Here is a 20,113-nt window from a genome sequence, read left to right as displayed (position 1 = left end):
ATTAAAAAAGAGGTTTGAGTAGTAATACTGGTTTAGTGAACAAGAGGGAAGAACACAGGGCTTTAAAGAGAACATACAACATCTGTCAACATGTATGAAGACAATTGCATTACAGTGGTCCTGAAATAGGTATTACAATAGTGGATATTTCAGTGTTTTGGAACAGGACTTTTTTGTGGTATCAACCTTTGAGGGGGATGGAGGCAGTGAACATCCTCTGGCTGTCCTTTGCTATATGACTTAACAATGACACTGCAGCTATGAGGATTTTGTTGCCGTGACAACACGATAAAGCAATATCTGAGCATTCACACCTACTTCTTTTGAATTAGGAATCAAGTGGTTGTAACCCCAAGGAGCTTAACTGCACACAAAGGCTAAATCCTGTTAGTGGGATGCATTATAATGGAGACATAGATCTCCTAATCTGAAAGTCGCAGAAGTGGTCTTCTGATCTAATTTTAAAGGACAGGATTTACTTGTCCTGGCTCTCTACCAACATTAAATCAGTCAGATTTCTGTAGAAACTATTTGAAGAATATCAACAGATCTCAACAGGAGTATGACAGGACATAGACATTCACGTGTTCTGTTATGCGTAAATATGGATTTACCTGGAAAAGTGTAAACTGTAGCCTCCCTGTTAGCACTCTCTGGGAGAGAGCACATGCTTGTTGCACAGTAGGTGTTGCATGGTGGCTCGCTCGCCTGCCTCCCAGCTTTACAGTTCAGCTGCACCCAGCATTGCTCCCTGTGGAATGCGCCAAAGGACCAGGAAACCAGCCTTACACTACTATTGCATTATACTAATCTGAATTCAGCAGAGTCATAGAAACTCCCTTCACCTATCTGCAGAAGTATCTTTTATTTCTGAAATTAATCTAGGCCAAATGACACATCCCATTAAAAATAGGCAGGGTAGATCAGCCTTCCCAGCTGCTTGGACATTCCTAGCTTGGAATGCTCCTGTCACTGAGCAACTTCAATTTTCATATGTAGTCTCTTGGCGGTCTGTGCACATACCACGCTCATAAAATGGCACTTTGCCTGCCCTTAAGTGGCTGTTCCAGATTCAGTAGAACAAATTGCAAATGACGAGCAAGAAAAGATTCAGATGGGTGTCCTGCTTCACATGCCCAGCACTCTCCTGCGCTCTGAAGAGAATCCCACGTGTGCAGTCAAATTTTTGTGCCTCTTAATTTATCACGTATGAAATTGCATTGTATAATGGAATAGACCTTCAACTCATGAAAGAAAGAAACAAATTTGAGTACTAAAGGCAGCAGATTACAATTTATTGTTTAAGTCTAGGAAGACCATTAAGACGGATTCACTTGGTGACAAAACAGAGACAGAATTGTGCATCTTGCAGCCAAAACATGCAGCTAACTGAAAGCCAAGTATTTAACATTACTCCTGTTTTCATTCAAAGTGAGGTGATGTTGCTGAGAATAACAATCTTGAATTCTTGTCAGAAGGAGTCTTTTACAGTGATCATCTCTGACTGGGGTTCAGTTGATTTAACTTTCCAATCTCTACATCATATCCAGCAAACTCTTAACAAAAGGTTCTGTCTCTCAAGAAGAAAAGATCCTGGAAACAATTCCTCTAGAGGTTCCTAAATAGAAAATTTACCTAGGAGTTCATGAGATATAAACACTTTTGAACATTTTCATACTCAAGGAAAAATAATAATTTAAATCATATGATGATTTATTTATTTATTTATTTTGTTATCTGTGCTTACTACAATAATACAGTGCTTGAAAAGGAGTTAGAAATCTAGAGAACAATGCCCAGATACTAAATATTCTCGTACTGAATCTTTAAAGAGGTGGTAATATCTTAGGGTTAACAGAAAGAAAGTGGAGGCACAAACTAACTTTTCTCAGATGGAAAGAGTAGCTCAAATCTTGGGTCTGCCTATTCAGCTCTGTTTGATCCATAGACAGTGTCTGCTGTTGTCTATCATGTTATAAATTTCACTGTGTTCATACTTGGTATAGAAGCATTTTTTTAAAAAAAAAAATCAATAGACATAAGTAGTTACTGATAGAAATGTGTTACTGTCATGTGAAGCTCAGGTCAGAAAAAAAAGGGCATGGTTTCTCCATTTCTCAACCCTTTTAAATGGAAAGATTGTCTTATCTTAAAAACCATAGTAGACAGTGTTGCCATGGTATTTTTCAGCTGCCGTGAAACCAAAGTTAAGCTACTTTTTAGATTATTTTTTTCCCCCAATTTTTTTTTCTGAGTGAGAATGAGTATATGGTCTAGATGATTTTCTCAGTTGTCTCAGAGCCAGTGGTAGTCCACAGCTGAAAGAACACTGCATCATGATATTCCTAAATTGTGCAATAGCTACACTTTTTTACAAAAAACTACATTCTGCCAATAATTGCAGGATGAAGATAAAATATTAGAGACTAATATTTTGTATGAACATGATTGCCTCCTGAATGTCTGTTATGCGTGAACAGGTTTTAGGGGTTTGGGTTTTTGTTTGTTTGTTCCCACCTGTATATTACTTGCAAACTAATTCCATCATTACCTACTGAATATGAAGTCGGTGGGCTTTTGTGGTTGGCATATATGTGAGTTCCTTGAGTTTATGACAGGTTTGTAGTCCACTACCTTGATTGTTAACTTTAACTCTGAGCTGCACATGTTTGTGGGAAAGATACAGTGATTTCACCATCTGTCTGAAGTGAGCATTAAACTTCAGGATATCTTTCTCAGTACATTCAGTATTTAAGCATGATTCCCTGCTGATCTGTGCAGGCAACTGACAGAGGGGGAACAATCACAAGACCTCTTGTAAATAACATCAGGTTTTTGTCAGTTCTTGTTTCACTCCCCTGATTCCTCTGAACACTTGCTACAGCCCTTGAGCTGTTAAATAGCACTAAGTTGGAGATAACTCATCACCTTCCTATGGTCTTAAAGTATTAGGGGGCATAGTGTGCCAAAGACAGAAAGCCAGCAGAGAACAACAGAGCTAACAGCTTGTGTCAGGTGAAGAGTGGGTGGCTTTAGCCATGCTCTGAGGGTACTATGTAGGATATATGTATAGGGAACTGAAAAGGAGACTGTGTGTTTCTGAGTCTGTCACTCCTGGATGGCTGCTGTGTTTGTGACTGGAACAAACTTGCTATTTAGCCCTCGGTATTGAGAAGACACATGAGACGTGCTTCTCTGATGAGTGGTACCATTTTTATATCTGCTCTTGTTTTTCATCTCTGGGCACACTATGTGCCTGCAATTGCACAGTTCACAGGTGCTGCTTTCTACATTTTAACAGAATGAACATCTTCCTCCAGTGTTTTAATGTAGTTTAATTCTGAGATGTCAAGAACTTCTTGGAAGAAATAGCGCTTTTGACTGATCTGATTCCACCCGGAGAGCATGAATGTTTCAAGCAGCAGAAGTAAATCTATTCAGGGTTTTGGGTGCCCTCAGTAAATAGTTCTGGCAGCTAATTTAGTCCTGTCTCCCATCTTTCTGATGTTGTCTTTTCCAGCATAGCCTGTATCTTCTAATTCATTCTGCCTATGAAATCTGGTTACACAAAATAAAGTATGCATGAAAGAGAAATACGAGGTATGCAGGTGGGCCGGCATGCTTAATAGATGAGACCGATCTTCCTTACTGCAACCTTTCATGGCAATTGTGGGAAGAATGTCAGATCAACAATTCTGAGGAACATCAAAACTGTCGGTCACAAACAGTGGTCTTAAAGTTTCCTGACTATGAAACAGTTCGAAGGGAATCTGCTCAGGTATGGGGTTTTTGTAAATGCTTGCTGAAAAGTCAGTCAAGCTCTTTTTCCCAAGGCATGTTGGGGTGTCTTTTGCTTTAAGATGACTACATGTATTTCACTTTAGAGGTGATGCTCAAACCTTCAGGGTGCCTTGTGCTAGTACTAAGATTTCTACCTTTCAAGTAACCCCTCTGCTATTCAGTTATACTCCCATTATAGGCCCATACCATCCCTTCAGTGATGATCTTTCTTCAGTTTGTATTTCATATTTCCCAGAGCGGCTGTAACTGTTGTACTTAAAAATGTTCAGAGCCTCTCTGATTTTATTAGCTAGTATTTCCTTGATTGAGAAATGGTATTACCCTTGTTTTGGTGATGGTAAGCATGGAGGTTTTTTGATCAAAGAATGCTCAGTTTCAAAGCTGTGAGGTCTATGGTGAAACCTGGAAACCTTAAATTGGAGGAAGGGGTTAAATTACTTCATTATTTACTAGAAACTCTGAGACCTGTAACAGGTACATATTGAATGAGATAATTAGGCATGCTTTAAAGTCAGCTGCAGTCAATCTATTATTTCAGTATTTCTCTCTCAGAAACCACAGGTAGAGACTTACTGGTCTCATGACAGCAAATGCCCTCAGAGCACTACCCAGCTTTACTAATGTAGTTTCCCATTGCAACTCCTCTTCCATGGGAAACTGAGAAATAATTACTGTGTAAGTACACTGAGCTCTAAATAGCTGTTATTCTTCAGGTGTACTGTTTACCAAGAGGTTTCATGTGCAAATGGTCTCATTGACAGAGCTTTAAACTAGATTTGAAGGGGGAAGGGGGCAAAACATCAGCCCATCTGGAGTGCATGTATACCAATGCACACAGCATGGGTAACAAACAGGAGGAGCTTGAGGCCATGATGAAACAGGAAAATTATGATGTAGTGGCTATTACAGAAACACGGTGGGATGTCTCCCATGACTGGAGCGTGCCAATTGATGGCTACAAGCTCTTTAGGAGGGAAAGGCAAGGAAGGAGAGGTGGTAGGGTGGTGCTGTATGTTAGGGCCTGTTATGATTGCTTTGAGCACAACTGTAGTGAAGACAGGGTGGAGTGTATTTGTGTTAGAATCAGGGGGAAGGCTAACAGGGCAGATGTTGTAGTAGGAGTCTACTATAGGCCACCCAACCAGGACAGAGAGGTGGATGAAATATTCTGTAGGCATTTAGGAGAAATCTCACGATCGCTTGCCCTTGTTCTTGTGGGAGACTTTAACTTCCCAGACATCTGCTGGAAATACAACACAGCAGAGAGGGATCAGTCCCGGAGATTCCTGGAATGTGTGGGAGATAACTTCCTGATGTAGCTGGTGAGTGAGCCGACCAGAGAAGGTGCCCTGCTGGATCTCCTCTTTGTGAACAGAGAAGGACTGGTGGGTGATGTGGCGGTTGGAGGCCAACTAGGGCACAGCGATCATGAAATAATAGAGTTCTCTATTCTTAGAGAGGCCAGGAGAGGGGGAAGCAGAACTGACATCCTGGATTTCCAAAGGGCTGACTTTGTCTTGTTTGGGCACCTGCTTGACAGGATCCCTTGGGAGACAGTCCTGAAGGGTATAGGGGTCCAGGAAGGCTGGACACTTTTTAAGAAGGAAGTTTTAATGGCTCGGGAGCAGGCTGTCCCCAGGTGCTGTAAGAGAAGCCAGTGACAAAGAAGACCACCCTGGCTGAACAGGGAGCTTTGGCTGCAACTCAGGGAGAAAAGGAGAGTTTGCTGCTTTTGGAAGAAGGGGCTAGCCACTCACAATGATTACAAAGATGCTGTGAGGTTATGCAGGGCAGAAATCAGGAGGTCTAAAGCCCAGCTGGAAATTAATCTGGCTTCAGCAATCAAGGACAACAAGAAATGTTTCTATAAGTATGTCAACAGCAAAAGAAAGACCAGGGAGAGCCTCCATCCCCTGCTAGATGCGGGACGAAACATGGTAACAAGTGATGAGGAAAAGGCTGAGGTGCTTAATGCCTTCTTTGCCTCAGTCTTTAATAGCAAGACTAGCTGTACTGAGGGAATCCAGCCTTCTCAGCCAGAAGACAAGAGACTGGGAGAACGACCCCCCCACAATCCAGGAGGAGATAGTCACTGACCTACTGCATCACACAGACATACACAAGTCTATGGGACCGGATGGGATACACCCAAGGGTGCTGAAGGAGCTGGCTGGGGTGCTCGCCAAGCCGCTTTCCATCATTTACCAGCAGTCCTGGCTGACCGGGGAGGTCCCAACAGATTGGAAATCAGCCAATGTGACGCCCATGTATAAGACGGGTCAGAAGGATGGTCCGGGAAATTACAGGCCTGTCAGCTTGACTTCGGTGCCCGGGAAGCTGATGGAGCAGCTCATCCTGAGTACCATCATAAAACACGTGCGGGACAACCAGATGATCAGGCCCAGTCAGCATGGGTTTATGAAAGGCAGGTCCTGCTTGACAAACCTGATCTCCTTCTACAACAGGGCGACCTGCTTATTGGGTGAGGGAAAGGCTGTGGATGTTGTTTACCTTGACTTTATAAGGCCTTTGACACTGTTTCCCACAGCATTCTCCTGGTGAAACTGGCTGCTCGAGGGTTGGATGGGCACACGCTTTGCTGGGTAAAAAACTGTCTGGATGGCCAGGCCCAGAGAGTTGTGGTGAATGGAGTTAAATGTGGTTGGCGGCCGGTCACGAGTGGTGTCCCCCAGGGCTCGGTTTTGGGGCCACTCCTGTTTAACATCTTTATTGATGATCTAGACGAGGGGATCGAGTGCACCCTCAGTAAGTTTGCAGATGACACCAAGTTGGGTGGGAGTGTTGATCTGCTCGAGGGTAGGGAGGCTCTGCAGAGAGACCTGGACAGGCTGGAGCGATGGGCTAAGGCCAACTGTAGGAGTTTCAATAAGGCCAAATGCCGGGTGCTGCACTTGGGCCACAACAACCCTCAGCAGTGCTACAGGCTTGGGGAGGAGTGTCTGGAGAGCTGCCAGTCAGAGAGGGACCAGGGGGTGTTGATTGAGAGCCGGCTGAACATGAGCCAGCAGTGTGCCCAGGTGGCCAAGAAGGCCAATGGCATTCTGGCTTGCATCAGAAATAACGTGGCCAGCAGGGACAGGGAAGTGATCTTGTCCCTGTACTCGGCACTGGTGAGGCTGCACCTCGATTACTGTGTTCAGTTTTGGGCCCCTCACTACAAGAAGGACATGGAATTACTCGAGCGTGTCCAGAGAAGGGCAACGAAGCTGGTGAAGGGTCTGGAGCACATGTCGTACGAGGAGCGGCTGAGGGAACTGGGGTTGTTTAGTCTGGAGAAGAGGAGGCTGAGGGGAGACCTCATCTCCCTCTACAACTACCTGAAAGGAGGTTGCAGAGAACTGAGGATGAGTCTCTTTATCCAAGTAACAAGCGATAAGACAAGAGGGAATGGCCTCAAGTTGTGCCAGGGAAGGTTTAGACTGGATATTAGGAAGCATTTCTTTACAGAATGGGTTGTTAGGTGTTGGAATGGGCTGCCCAGGGGGGTGGTGGAGTCCCCATCCCTGGAGGTGTTTAAGAGTCGGGTCAACATAGCGCTGAGGGATATGGTGTAGTTGGGAACTGTTAATGTTGGGTTGATGGTTGGACTGGATGATCTTCAAGGTCTTTTCCAACCTAGACAATTCTGTGATTCTGTGAATAATACCTCTTGAAAGGGTGCATGGGAAGGATGGGGCAATTTAGAAAAGCCTTTAAGAATTCAGATTTTAAAATGCCACAGCTGAGTAGGTTTGCAATTCACAGTAGGTTTGGAGATACGGATCATGGGACCAGATCTTCTGCTGCCATGCCTCAATGGCATTATGCTGATTTATATAAATATGAAGACTTGACTCTTAAAAGAGGTTTTCTAAGAAGAATAGTTCAAAATTCAAACATGTAGTCCATGGGAAATGGTGATATTTTTCTTTTTTAATTTGGACAAATGCTAGAAATACCAGCATTTCTTTCAGAACAAGAATTGTAGAAAAGCAAAGCTGGAAACAGTGAGGGATTTTGTTCTGAACCAGTCCTAGATTAAACCTTTTTTGGAATATTCTGATACTGTGAAAATGCAATTTTCTGTCTAAAATGCGTTATTTCCCTAGGAAATTCCTGGCTAGCTCAGTCTGCAAGTCCTGACACTGAGGATGTGGGTGTAGGGAGCAGGGTGGAAGAAGGTGAATGAAAAGCTGTATTGCCTCCCCCAGCTGCGAGCGGCCGGCGGAGGCTTCCAAGCCGGGACAGCTACTGTGCGGAGCTGCAGCCCCAGCAGAATGGGGTCAGTAGGTGGAGAGACAGCCGACTGCCAGGGGCAGGCTTTAGAGGTACCAGCTGAAAGAAGCTGTGGAAGGAGTAATACAGAGTGAAGCCTGCCAAGCCGGGGAAGCAGGGAGTGGCCACAGGGAGCAAGGGACTTCTGTCCTTTGGAACAGTCCTTAGTCACTTAACACACGGTCCTTAAATCTAGAGGAAATATTTCCTGGGTCTTCTGCCCTGCAAAAGAAAGAGGTAATGTTCCTGGAGAAGAAGGAGGTGAAGGATTAAATAATCCCAGACTCGAGAAAAATACAGTCGCATTCAGTGAGATTCCACTGTATTAATTTTACCCCACTCTGTCACTTACACCATGTAATCATTCATCCTGAATTAATCTGTTTCTTCCCTATGTAAGAAATGGGATGGAAACATCTTCTGACATGTCATGGCATGTATTTTCTCTCCTGGTGCCTTTGACTTTGAATTTGAAGAACGGTGGAAGGAACTTGAACTAGGAACCAGCTAACTCCTCCTCCTGTGGAGGCTGTGCATGCCTTTGTACTGCATACCTCCAAGGAATGTTTGGGTTGTTCTGTGAGTCAGGAGGTTACCCCTGATTCGCCTCAGCTCTGTAGTGAGAAAACTCTCTAGGGTCTGTCTGAAACACCTACACAGCCACTTCCCTGAAACCTTTGGAAATCCCTGAAGTAGTCAGAGTTTTGCTAGCAATTCAGCGATACAAGATCCACCTCTATCGAGGTGATCTATTCTGCAGGAGACAAGAGGACTTGGCTTCAGACTTGGGTAGCCTCCAACCCTCTTCTGTTAGAGGGGGCAGGTCTTCAGAGGAAGCCCAGCCACTGCCATGTATCTGGACTCTTGCAGTGGTTCATTGCTTTCAGTCTGGGAGTGTAGATTGAGTTAAAATAATCCTTGTTCTAAGAGTTCACCCATCTAATTTTTTACCACTATGCCCTCTGGGGACTGTGACTGGCTGAAAGAACCAAATTTTGTTCTCAAAAGCTTAGAAAGAGGCTTAATGTTGTGACAGACAAGAAATTGACTGAGAAAACAAAGGATGAAATGACAGCAAGAACTGTTTAGAGAGTAGGAAGTGGGATTTAACAACAGTACACAGTAGAAACAAGCTAGTTCCAAAGTATAAATGCTGATCTTGCATATCTGAGGTAAACTGAGGTTTCCATGTTGCCCAGATTTTTCAGACACTTCAAGTAGACCAGATGGTCATTTGGTGGGAATTAGCGTAGTGCCATGAAAGTTACGCCGCTGGTTTACACCAATTGATACATGGCCCTTTATGTTTATAAAAAACATCATGTGTATTTCTCTTTTCTAGATTGCTTTAAGTTTTCTAAACTACATCTCTCTAGATCTTTCTTTGGAAATCTGAAAGAAATTCAGCCACTCTCTCATTTCGTTGTACTAGGCCTTACTTGGTTTAAGGCTATGGCAAACACTGTTATGTGTGAGTCCCTTCTGACACTGAGAACATTATATTGTCTTCACAAAGGATTGATGCTGTTTATTGGACATAAAACTAAAGGGGGCACTAAAAACAATGATAATAATATAGTATCTGCAGACAAATAGCTTTTCTGACACAAAACAACAAAATGAGTTATTGCTGTAAGTGTCAATTAATGCTTTTAAAATGCTTTAATTGCACAGTATCTATTTCAGAGTATTGAAATGCAGAGGTAATTTGGGCTAAAAGAAGATATGATTCACAGTCAAGATGTAAGCTGTGACTTGACAAGGGGTTTAATAGCTGCCTCAGGCAGATCAGAATGTGTGATAATGAGAATCTAGCAGAAAAACACATCGTGGAACTGAACTTTAGAGTTTGCCAGGGTAAGTGGTGTCAGTGACTAGCTGGCAATGCTCCTTCTACAAGGCAAAGAGGCAGGAGTGGTCACTCTTGACAGCAGTGACTGCTGCAAGCTTCGAGCTAGTTACAAAATACTCTGTTTTGAAGGAAATACATGCATTCATATGTAGTCATACTCTTATATATGTACATACATCCATATATAAATATAAAATATATTTTTGTGTAGTACAGTTTAGTGAATGCATTTCACCATGACAGAGAAGTAGGTTCATGATAAACACCAATTTACTGTGCTCCGTTGTCTGCTCATGTCCCCTGTCAAGTCCTTTCTGGGAAGCTGTAAAAAGAAAATTATTTGCTGGCGTAGGGTTGGACTTGACTCTGTTCCCTTCATTGCTACTGTACTCTTCTCTGCAGGGGATCATTTTACATTTTCTTAATTGCAGAAACAGCTTGTGGTGTTGGCATTGGTTGTACTGAGAAGTGGATTTTAATGAAGTGCAGTTCTCTTAGTCCACTGGAACTTCAGCATTTGCAAGTTGAATGATAGCATCCTGTAAAGAGAATGCTGACAACTTTGTCACCAAGAGGACAGATTTATTTGGCACCCATACATTTTATAGCAAGATTGTGCTTTAAAAATGTCTTGCCATGTTGCTTTATGTTTACCTGTATTTTTCTGTTTGAGAATATTGCTACTTGGAAGTAAAATGAAAGGGAAGTTGGGGCTGGACATTAAGGTGAGATTCCTTTCACCTAACTTTAGATTTTTCTGCTGCAGATGTTTGCAACCAGGGAAAGGGAAACCGAAGTTTCCCTTTGGAGTCAGGAGAGAGAAATGGGCACTTGGAGGGCTCAGTTCATTTAACCTTCTGTAGACATCTAATTTGAGTTGAGGTGAATCCCACTCTAGCCTCTCGGGCTGTAAAGATAGCATACGTCACTTGGCTCTGAAAGCAATATTCCTACGGGTACACTGATAAAGGTCTCCTCCATCCACACTGTTCATAGGCTGCCCCATCAGGAGAACACTGGGTGCATGCCATAACATCTTTAACTTGAGAAACTCTCCAAAACAGATCACTTTCCAGGATTTACAAGCCTCACCTGGAGCAACTGGAGGAAAACACTGCAGATGATCTCTCATGGGGGAAATCAATCCCATATTTTTGAAGGTTTTGCTTTGAGAAAGTTAAAAGTCCTGCATTTTTTGGAGGCTTCCTAAGGAGTGATGCATATGTGAGTGTATTTTCAGTTCATGCTTGTTCCTCTCCAATGGCTTTTCCACCCAGCTGTGAATTTCAGCCACATTAAACAGAGGCAGTAATATCTCAAAGACATTGTATTCCTAAAAGTTTTTTAGAAAATTGGTGCTTGAATAGAGAAGGAAGAGCCAAGTGAGTGTCACCATAAAAGAAAGGAGGTAACATCAGCTGGGCAGGTCCCTGCTCTGTTGGACTCGCCGCTGGCTCGAACCAGGCTGCACACACTGGCTGCTCTACCAGCACCAACGGGCCCTGGACAAGCCACTGCACCCTACTGCCTTTCTCTAGCTGGTATCTAGGGGATGCAAACAAAAACAAGAATTTCAGGAATGTAAGAGGAGAAACTGGGACTGCTGAAGCAGAAAGGCAATAGGGAATAGCTGAGTCTGTGGTGAAATGCTAGGTAGATAAAAATCCATAGGAATCTAGGCTAAGACTGACTGTTCTGCACATGTCATTCCTAATCACTCATAACACCATAAATACCATTAACTTCTAGAAGTCAAAGAAGGACCAGGAGAATTTGAGAGAGTAAGATGGACACACTGTTCAGAAACAAGAGCAAACAATTGACTTGCCTTCACCTGCAGCATCCTTTTCTACAATCCCCAATTTCTTACTGTGAAACCCTCTTGGCATCACCCTGAAACACTTACAAGCCTAAAGAAAATTGCTCTCTGTCTGCACTTCTCTTTAGCTAACAGAAAAGAGGTCATCTCTGCTGCCTGGGTATTGTCCAAATGCTATACTTAATGAGTCTACTTAAACATCTTAACAAGAGAAAAAGGTATAGAAAGGCTGTTCCTCCAAGCAATTTATCACAGGAACTATGGAAAGGTCAACAGTGGAAACTCTGCAAGATGACAACACGAATTCGATGTGGAAGGGGATCAGCATCCAGGCTAAAACATCTGTAGGAAAAGGAGAACAAATGTGTTCCCCCACTTGTCAGGCTGCTTATAACCAATTTGAACAACTGCTTAAAATCAGCATGTGCCTGTCAATACTGTGGCTAGTAACTTAAACCTCCTCAGTCTTTGAGTTAGTCTTGGGTGGGTATTCAGAGTATCTCATGGGCATTAGTCCCTGACATGCTCCCTTCGTTCTCTGCGCTGCTCTGTGCAGTCCTTACTCTCTGGCCTGCCCTATTGACCAACTTCTCAGCCCTTCTGCTTGAGTATCCATGATACTGGCATACTTTTTTCCTTCTTTATCTCTGAAAAGAGCTAATCCAGTTTCCTTTTCTAGCTGTGTGTCTTTTGTTATTCAGAAATCACCATGCTAGAGAAAGAAACAGCTTCACAAGAGGTTACTCACTGTTATACCTATATTTAAATTAATCTTTCCATGACTACAAAGGCTTTTGTGATGTACATTTTCTGTTTGATCTGTTATTTTCTCATTGTATTTTAAGGATTTTTAGTGCCCTGCTTTTAACATCAGTTGTTAGGTAAGGAGGTCTGTTAAATAAGAAGCCACAGTCCCAGTCCCACAAGTACTGGTCTGTAATCTGGTAGGGCTTTACCTGCTAGTCTTTTCAAGTGTCCTTTTGGCAATTTGAGTACTATTTTCCAGGAAGGCTTTAGACTGTGGCTTACACTATTTTGAAAAGCATCTGAAATGATCATAATCATGTGGTAGTGTATTATTTATCATTAGCATAGCTGGTATGTGGAGGCCAATAGATAAGTATGAGATTACGTGTCTTGCATTGTCGTAGTGTTGTTTCTAAGTAGTGGGAATAATAATCCAGATGTGGTATATGTGTAGTTAGCATAAATAAATTCATTTCACAATATATTGAACACTATGCATAAAACATGAGACTCTCTTCTTTACATTTTTAATGGCAACAGTATTTTTTGTTATTTTATTTCTGTCCTTTGTCTGCTTGCTCAGAATTAAACTTTTTGTTTGCCATTTCTAAACCTTTATTGTGTCCATCATTCTTTTTATCTGTGTGTTTGCTTTCTGTCTTCATGGACTCTTTTCTTTTACTTTTTAATGAGCCTGGGTATTTGACCTGTTCTCCACCTTAGAACAAATGCAGTAATCCATTCCATAAAAATGAATTTTCAAGATGTTACTGCCCTTCTGCATAGAGCTCTTGAACACCCACCGTGGCAGTCATTCTGTCTGTGCCTGGCATGGCTGTGCTCAGCAGTACGAGGTTTTCTCTTTGATATCTCAGGTTAGCTCAAAAGCCTGTATCAAGTGGTTACAGACGACTTCCTAACAGGGGTTCCAGTATTCAGGGTGATGTTCTGCTCACATTTGAAAAATTTTTTTCACTGTATAGACTGTGAATGACTCGTCGTTTCTTTATAGGTACATTAAATCCTACTCTGCAAGCTTTTACAAAATGTTTTTCCCTACAAATGTAACAGTTCTGGCCAAAGTCTGGATGCTTAAAACACACACATCTTGCACAATCTTTCAAATTGCTGTAGGTGCACATGATTTTCAGTCTTTGGCCTGTAAAAATCCTGGAATTCCTCAGTCCCTCGGTGATTTAGGGTTTGGTTATCCTTTGTACTGTAATACTGTCTTCTGTTCCTTCTAATTCTTGTGATCAGATCTGGTTCTGTTTTGCTAATGCTAAATAATCTCTGCTTTTTCACAGGATAAATCAGGACTGTTGATTAGATATTTCCCCTTGATTTTGATATCTGATCCCCATTACAATTTTTTCTGGCACAGTGATTGTAGTAATATATGATGTATTTTGAGTTAAGATGAGTTACAAATCTGCTATACATGGCTCAGAAGTTTTTCCTCTCTGACTGGTTTCTCTTTTAAAGCCAATACCTTTCAAGCATACTTTCTTTCTCCTAGATGTGATCTTTCGTGCTGCCTGATCACTGGCTCAGACTTCAGCACTTCCCTATGCAAACCTGAATAGACAAAAATCTAGTGCCTGTCTCCTAGCAATATTTAAAAAAATACCCACCTCAAGGCTATCTTTCTTTACTGTTACCTTCCCAGAAAACAGAATGGTCACTTGAGCTTTTTCTCCTTGTCTGATACATTTGTGGAAAATGTCACCTTTCTTGCAGTTTTAGCTGCCTCTCCATGAAACACTTTATTCACTACTTCTTTCTTTTTCTAAAACACTCTCTCTGTTTTTGAATCTACTTTTGTTTATTCTCTCACTCCTTGCATCAAGGAGTATTCTTTGGTTTGCGAGGTTTTGGAGAATTCAGAGTTACAGCTTTTAAGCACAGTGAGTCATTATTACAACAAAAGGTAAAAATAAAGACAATGTGAAGAAATAGTATATGAAGGAGGGAGAGGAATCCACGTAGCCCACTCTCAGCCTGCCTGCACATCAGCTAGCTCTGACAGGATTGCTCCAAGCCAGCATGTTTTAGACTCTGTCATGGCCCCTTGTCCTGATGTGCATGGCACACACACGTCTATAATTACCTGCACTCTAGGCAAAACACTCACTTGATTGGGTAAGTCAGAAACATGTTAAAGAAATATTCTGGCCACTGAAAAGCAGTAATACAGTCCTCTGTACTAGAAAAGGTGTAGATAATTATTTCAGCTATTGACGGAAGAAATAATAGGGTAGTTGTAAAATATGAAACGTTTCTCAGAAAGTGATATTCGGTTGGTTGTAAAAATACTGGTTGGAAGACAGAAAAAAAACAAACAGTAAAATTGAGCTGTAAGGTGACTGTGAAGAGGATTCGTGCTTCTGGAGATTGATGCTTCTTAAATTCCAGTGGGGGATGGATACGTGTGTGCAAGACAAAGTTAAGCCCCATGACTCACGTTAACTCAAGAAAAATTGCACTGCTACCCTAATAGCTGCTCCCAAAATGTGCTCTTCTGCATTTGCAGGATGAACCCGACTAGTGACTAGTGTGTTGTTAGCGGCAATAAATAACTATTGGAAAGGTTGTTATTGAAAGCCTTGAGACAACAGAGACGGCAGAGACAAATGGTTATTGTCCCATTTAAGAATCACAGCTCTTTTGAAGGGTGTACCATGTTGAGAAGGAGTGACAGGGACCTACCAAAAGCTCTGCAGGCATAACTGGCAGCAGGAGAGGAAGCAATTTAATGATGTGAAAGACAACCTCTATAGGTGAAATATGGAGGATAACGTGTCTGGGAGGAGGGATGCTTTGCTCTTTTTTTCTTTTTCCAATAGCTGACAACAATAGCAGCAGCAGCAGGAGATACCTGAGAGTGAATGAGAGTGAGGGAGCTGGGATAATCAGCAAATGACGGTAAATAAGAAAAGTGACTTGAAAAGGCTCTGGGCCCCTGGTGGCTCTAAGAATAGTGAATTGGGACAACAAAAGCAAGAGTGCACTTTGAAAGAAAACGCAACAGTGCTTTCTCAACTGATAGGTCAATGCACAAAGCAAAGAGGTGTTGCATCTTTCATGTGACTGTGCTGTTTTGTAATAAAACCTGAACAAACACGTTTTGTTTACCAGCCTTCTAGTGAAGCCACATTTTTCAGTCAGGAATCTTCTCATGTCCTGTTCTCCAGGCTACTGACGCAAAGGGTTAGATCTTCCCTTGACATCAACGAAGCTGCACCAATTTCCATTGGAGAGTCTCTAGCTGCTCACTTCAGAAGTGAACTTTGTTGTGGAAAAAATGTTTAGTTTTTGAGTATGAGGAATGAAATTTTTTTCATCAAGCCAAGAGTTCAGTGAAAACCAGGCACCTCAATTCTATGAAGTTGGCAACAACTTTTGGTGATGTCTGAATTTACAGATTTTTCAAACAGACCTGAATTTGGGTCATAGGCTTCAGGCAAATAGCCCTCTCTCCCATTGGATAAACAGCTTCACAACTGTATTGTCCTGCTTGTTTAGTTGGTTGATTTTTAAAAGTGGGTTTTGTCAAGGGAAATAAGAATATGTTACGTGCCTTATAAAGCACCTAACAAAAAGCTTTCTCGGTCAAGGGTGGGTTCTTGCCTTGTTTCCTGCCACTGGCAATCTCAGAAGAAGCTTGGGTCAAAGTACTGTAGGGATTTTTGTTCTGACTCAATGAGCATACTTTTAAAATGTTTCTTGTTTAGCAAATTACTTATTTTTATCTTCACATCAATGTCTTTTTAGCACCTCCTTAACTGGAGACTATTCTGAGGGGCAGCAGCAGCAGCAGCAAATAAATTGGCAGCAGCATGGAGATCTGACTTGACAGGCAAAACTCCCTTCTCATTGTAGTGACCACAACTTGCTCACATCTGAAAACCTTGTCCTCATTCATGAAAAATATAAACCCCTTAGTTAAGACTTCCTATCACCGAGAGCCCCTCTCTGTGCAGACCCAGATCAAGACATGAATACTCTTTCTGATACATCCCTCCTCTGTCTAAATATAATGTCCTGGAAAATGAAATATGACAATCAAACTTGCCAGTGGCCACAAGGTGAATAATAAGTCTTCCCTCTGCTCCCAATACATTCAGCATTCGTAGCACTGAGTTTGGCAGAGCTGTTGGGTTTGCTCATTTCCTTTACTCTGAGCCAACATTCCCAGTAGTGTCAGGACAATTTTAGAAGCAAGATGCACTCAACTGAACTTCATCTATGAAGAAATGAACAGGTGCTTATAGCTGAGTTTTCAAGTCCATATATTACCTTGATGGCTTTTTTTCTGTCTGAAATAGAGCAGTTTTTGAATATGGGCTTTTGGCCAGTCCTCAGATATCAGGAAGCCATCTACTCCTGAATCATTCTGGGAAAAATGAAAATGCAGAGAAGATAGAAACACATCTGCAGTATGCAGAGTAACTGAAATAGGTGAAATAACTGTTGAGCAGTATCCAGAATGCCTTCTGATGTAATAATGCCCTCTCTCAAACCTGCTAACTCAATGGATTTTAACTTCTCTGTGCTTTGCTACATTGCATGATTTTAAATTGTATCTCGGAAAGGAATAGGGCTGACTGCATCCACCAGTGTAAAAAGTGATAAGGAAAGATGAAGGAAGGAGCTGGAGGTTGTGAGAGAGTGTATGTGGAGGAATGCATGGACACCCTGACATACAATCAGTGAGTTTAGTCTACAGATTTTGAAGTTTACAACCTGCAAGGCTGAAGGTGTGTCAGCTGACATGCTCCAACTGAATCGGAAGCAGCAGAGACCCCATATTGCTGACCAGATCAGCAGAGGCATAAATCAGCATGAGTCTGGCTGGAGTGTCTGAATGGATACCCACACCAGCAAGTAGTGCCCTGCAATAGGAGTAGATCTGTGGAGTGAAACAGTTGGCACTGAGGATCCAATGTCCACACTGTTTGGGGCGGGGGGGTGAAGGGGGATGGAGGAGGTTACTAATGCCATTAGTGGTTGGAGCACATTAGGTACAGTCCAGAAGCATGTTTTCTTGTTTAGTTTAATATGAAATCAGTCCAGCTTGTGCACCCTGAGACCACTCCACAAAGCAAACAAAAATAGGGTTGATAGGGTGACTGACTTTAAAAACATATTCTCTGAGTGTAAAATGCTAGCGCAGATGCACCCTCTCTCAACTTCTCTAACAATATATAACAATACAGCTGAGTGGAAATCATTCCTATGGGCAGGAAAAAGTTTGGTAACAGGTAAATTAGTAGTCACAGGAAACAAAGCAGTATTTATTCCAGAGTTCTCTATTTAGGATGTTGAAGACTTTCTTATGCAGCTTTTAACAATTTGTAAGCACCACAGACCCACAGCTTTGGAAGAGGTTGGTCTCCTGTGCCTGCGTCTCTGGTCTCTAGTACTGCAGATCTCTGATCCCCCTACCGGGTCCTGGGCTGATACTGCACAACCAGTAACATAAACCCGTTGCTATTTCCTCTGATCATTAATCACTCAGGATTTCACTGGTACTTAATCAAGATACCTACGGCACCCTTATAAAGACTATAAGATTTCTTGTACTTAGAGCCCTTCTCCCTTTCTAAGGCACTTACATTTTCTTTTTCTAGGAATAGCCTTGGTGATAAAATGAGTCACCTAACCCTCTGCCAACAGCGAACACGATGACTGACACTTATACGGCACCTTTCATGCTAAGAACATTTAAACCTATGTGTGGAATTCTGCCCTGGCTGCTGGCTGTGCTGTCAATATGGTGCTGGAGCCTTTCTACCCGCACAGACCAGGGGTCTCAGTGTGAGGGTTCAACGCCCTTCACTGCTGCTTTGAAAAGGATCTCTGTGTCGGCCAGCTGATCTAGCTGGCATACATAAGTATTAGGTGGAGAGTTATGGTGCTCATATGCCATCCTGCGGGGAACAGCAATGGAAGGGACTGCAAGTCCTTGTGGGAGGGTCCTGCAGCCATGTCACCGGCATCTCTCCTCATCCCTCCTAACAGCAGTGTGCCAACAGCTCCATCCTCTAGCGCACCAGCGCTCTTTTACTGCAGATATCCAGGCAGTTGAGTATGAAAAGGTAAGTGACATGAGCTTTATGTTTATACTGTTCCTACTGGCTTAACATAAGCAAGACTTGACTGTGCATCTTAGAAGCATGAATTACTTTCTCAGGAATGTGGTGCCTAGCACCACTAACATGCATCTAACCAAGCATAGCAACACTAGAAATAATCAGACAAAGGAAAGAGATGTTGCTTGATGGGAGTCAGTTATGACGTGGAGTCTATTATTTATATTACATATTATAGTCTCCATTATTTTCTAATAACACCTTTGGGATATTTACTTATCTGTGTTGTCCAAGAGGACCTTTGCTTTATTTCTCATTTACCGTTTTCACTAATATATATCTTAATTGTACACAGGAGCTGGGTTGAGAAATATTCCCAACTCAATTTTCAGAGTAACCTTCTGTAGCCATTGCTGAATTTATTTGTGATTTTTCTCAACCAGCTGCTAACTAGTCCCAGCTCAGTAAGATGTGAGACCATGACGTTATAGAAATTGTTACTGTAGCACTGCAAAGTTCCTGAAAAATAAAGATGTCATTTTAGATCAAAGCGGAAATAAGGTAAAATGTGAGTGTGAATGTCCTTCCTGAATTTGTCGGTCTGATCATGTAGTGATTGAGTGTACCTAATGCTGTAATTACGAAAAGGGAGTTCAGAGGGAAAAAGAACAGGCTCTACAAGAGCCTACAGATTGATCCATTATGTCAAAAAGAAACATGATTCTTAGTAAGCGTAAATGTCACTCTTCCTACCTTTTTGTGCAAACAGCCAGGACTGATGCCATGTCTGCTGGCAAGGAAAGCTCTGAATCAAAGAGGGAGGCTTGAATATTTAAGTGTAAAGTACAGTTCAAAAGCAGAAGTGCTTGTATATGATTGAAATAAAAGGTCTGAGCTCTATACTTCAGTCACGGGCTGTTAATTAATATCTCAGTGCCACTCTAAATTACCAGCATGCTGCAAAAGGAGAATGATCTATTCTTTTTGGCAGTTCAGCAGCAATTTAAAGAAAAAAAGCCACTAGCAATTTTTAGATGACAGACTGAAGATTGGGATTATTTAATGATAATAGGGAAGCCAAGATTGATGTGCAGATATCCGAGAGAAGACTATTTAGTTATTAATATTGGTAGTTTATGGAACACCCTTCATGGACAGAGTCGCAACACAAAACCATCTGAGGAGCAAACAGCTCTGCTGTTCTTTCAGCCAGCCTACCAAACACTTCTTCAGCTTCTATACCACAAAGTACCTGATTCAGAGAAACCTGTAAACTGTATAGAAAAGGAATTAGAAAAGTAAAAATTGATCTTCATTTTTTCTTTTATGAAACTCTGCAGGGCAGATACATAAGTTCTTAAATGAAAATGTAGTAAGTATCAAATGAAAATACCACTTAGTTACAAGGGAAGTCAGTATTTCTGTAGCCAGAAGCAAGCAGGGGAGACAAGAGGGAGATTGAAGAGGATAGTGTCATTCAGTGTTGATGGGAGCCCTGGTCTTTCGAGTGCCTGCACACATCTG

At 42.0% G+C, this 20,113-nt stretch overlaps 1 protein-coding gene across 1 annotated transcript in view; it reads left to right on the top strand.

Moving 5' to 3' along the window:
• The window catches only part of HACD1 (3-hydroxyacyl-CoA dehydratase 1), a 102,273-nt gene that overhangs the window by 18,141 nt on the left and 64,019 nt on the right, over positions 1 to 20,113 (top strand). The window lies entirely within an intron of this gene.

This window comes from Strix uralensis, chromosome 1, assembly GCF_047716275.1.
Source record: "Strix uralensis isolate ZFMK-TIS-50842 chromosome 1, bStrUra1, whole genome shotgun sequence".
In the NCBI taxonomy this organism is placed as follows: Eukaryota; Metazoa; Chordata; class Aves; order Strigiformes; family Strigidae; genus Strix; species Strix uralensis.
Note: the sequence above shows the minus strand (reverse complement) of the source record. Positions and strands in the feature narration are given on the sequence as shown.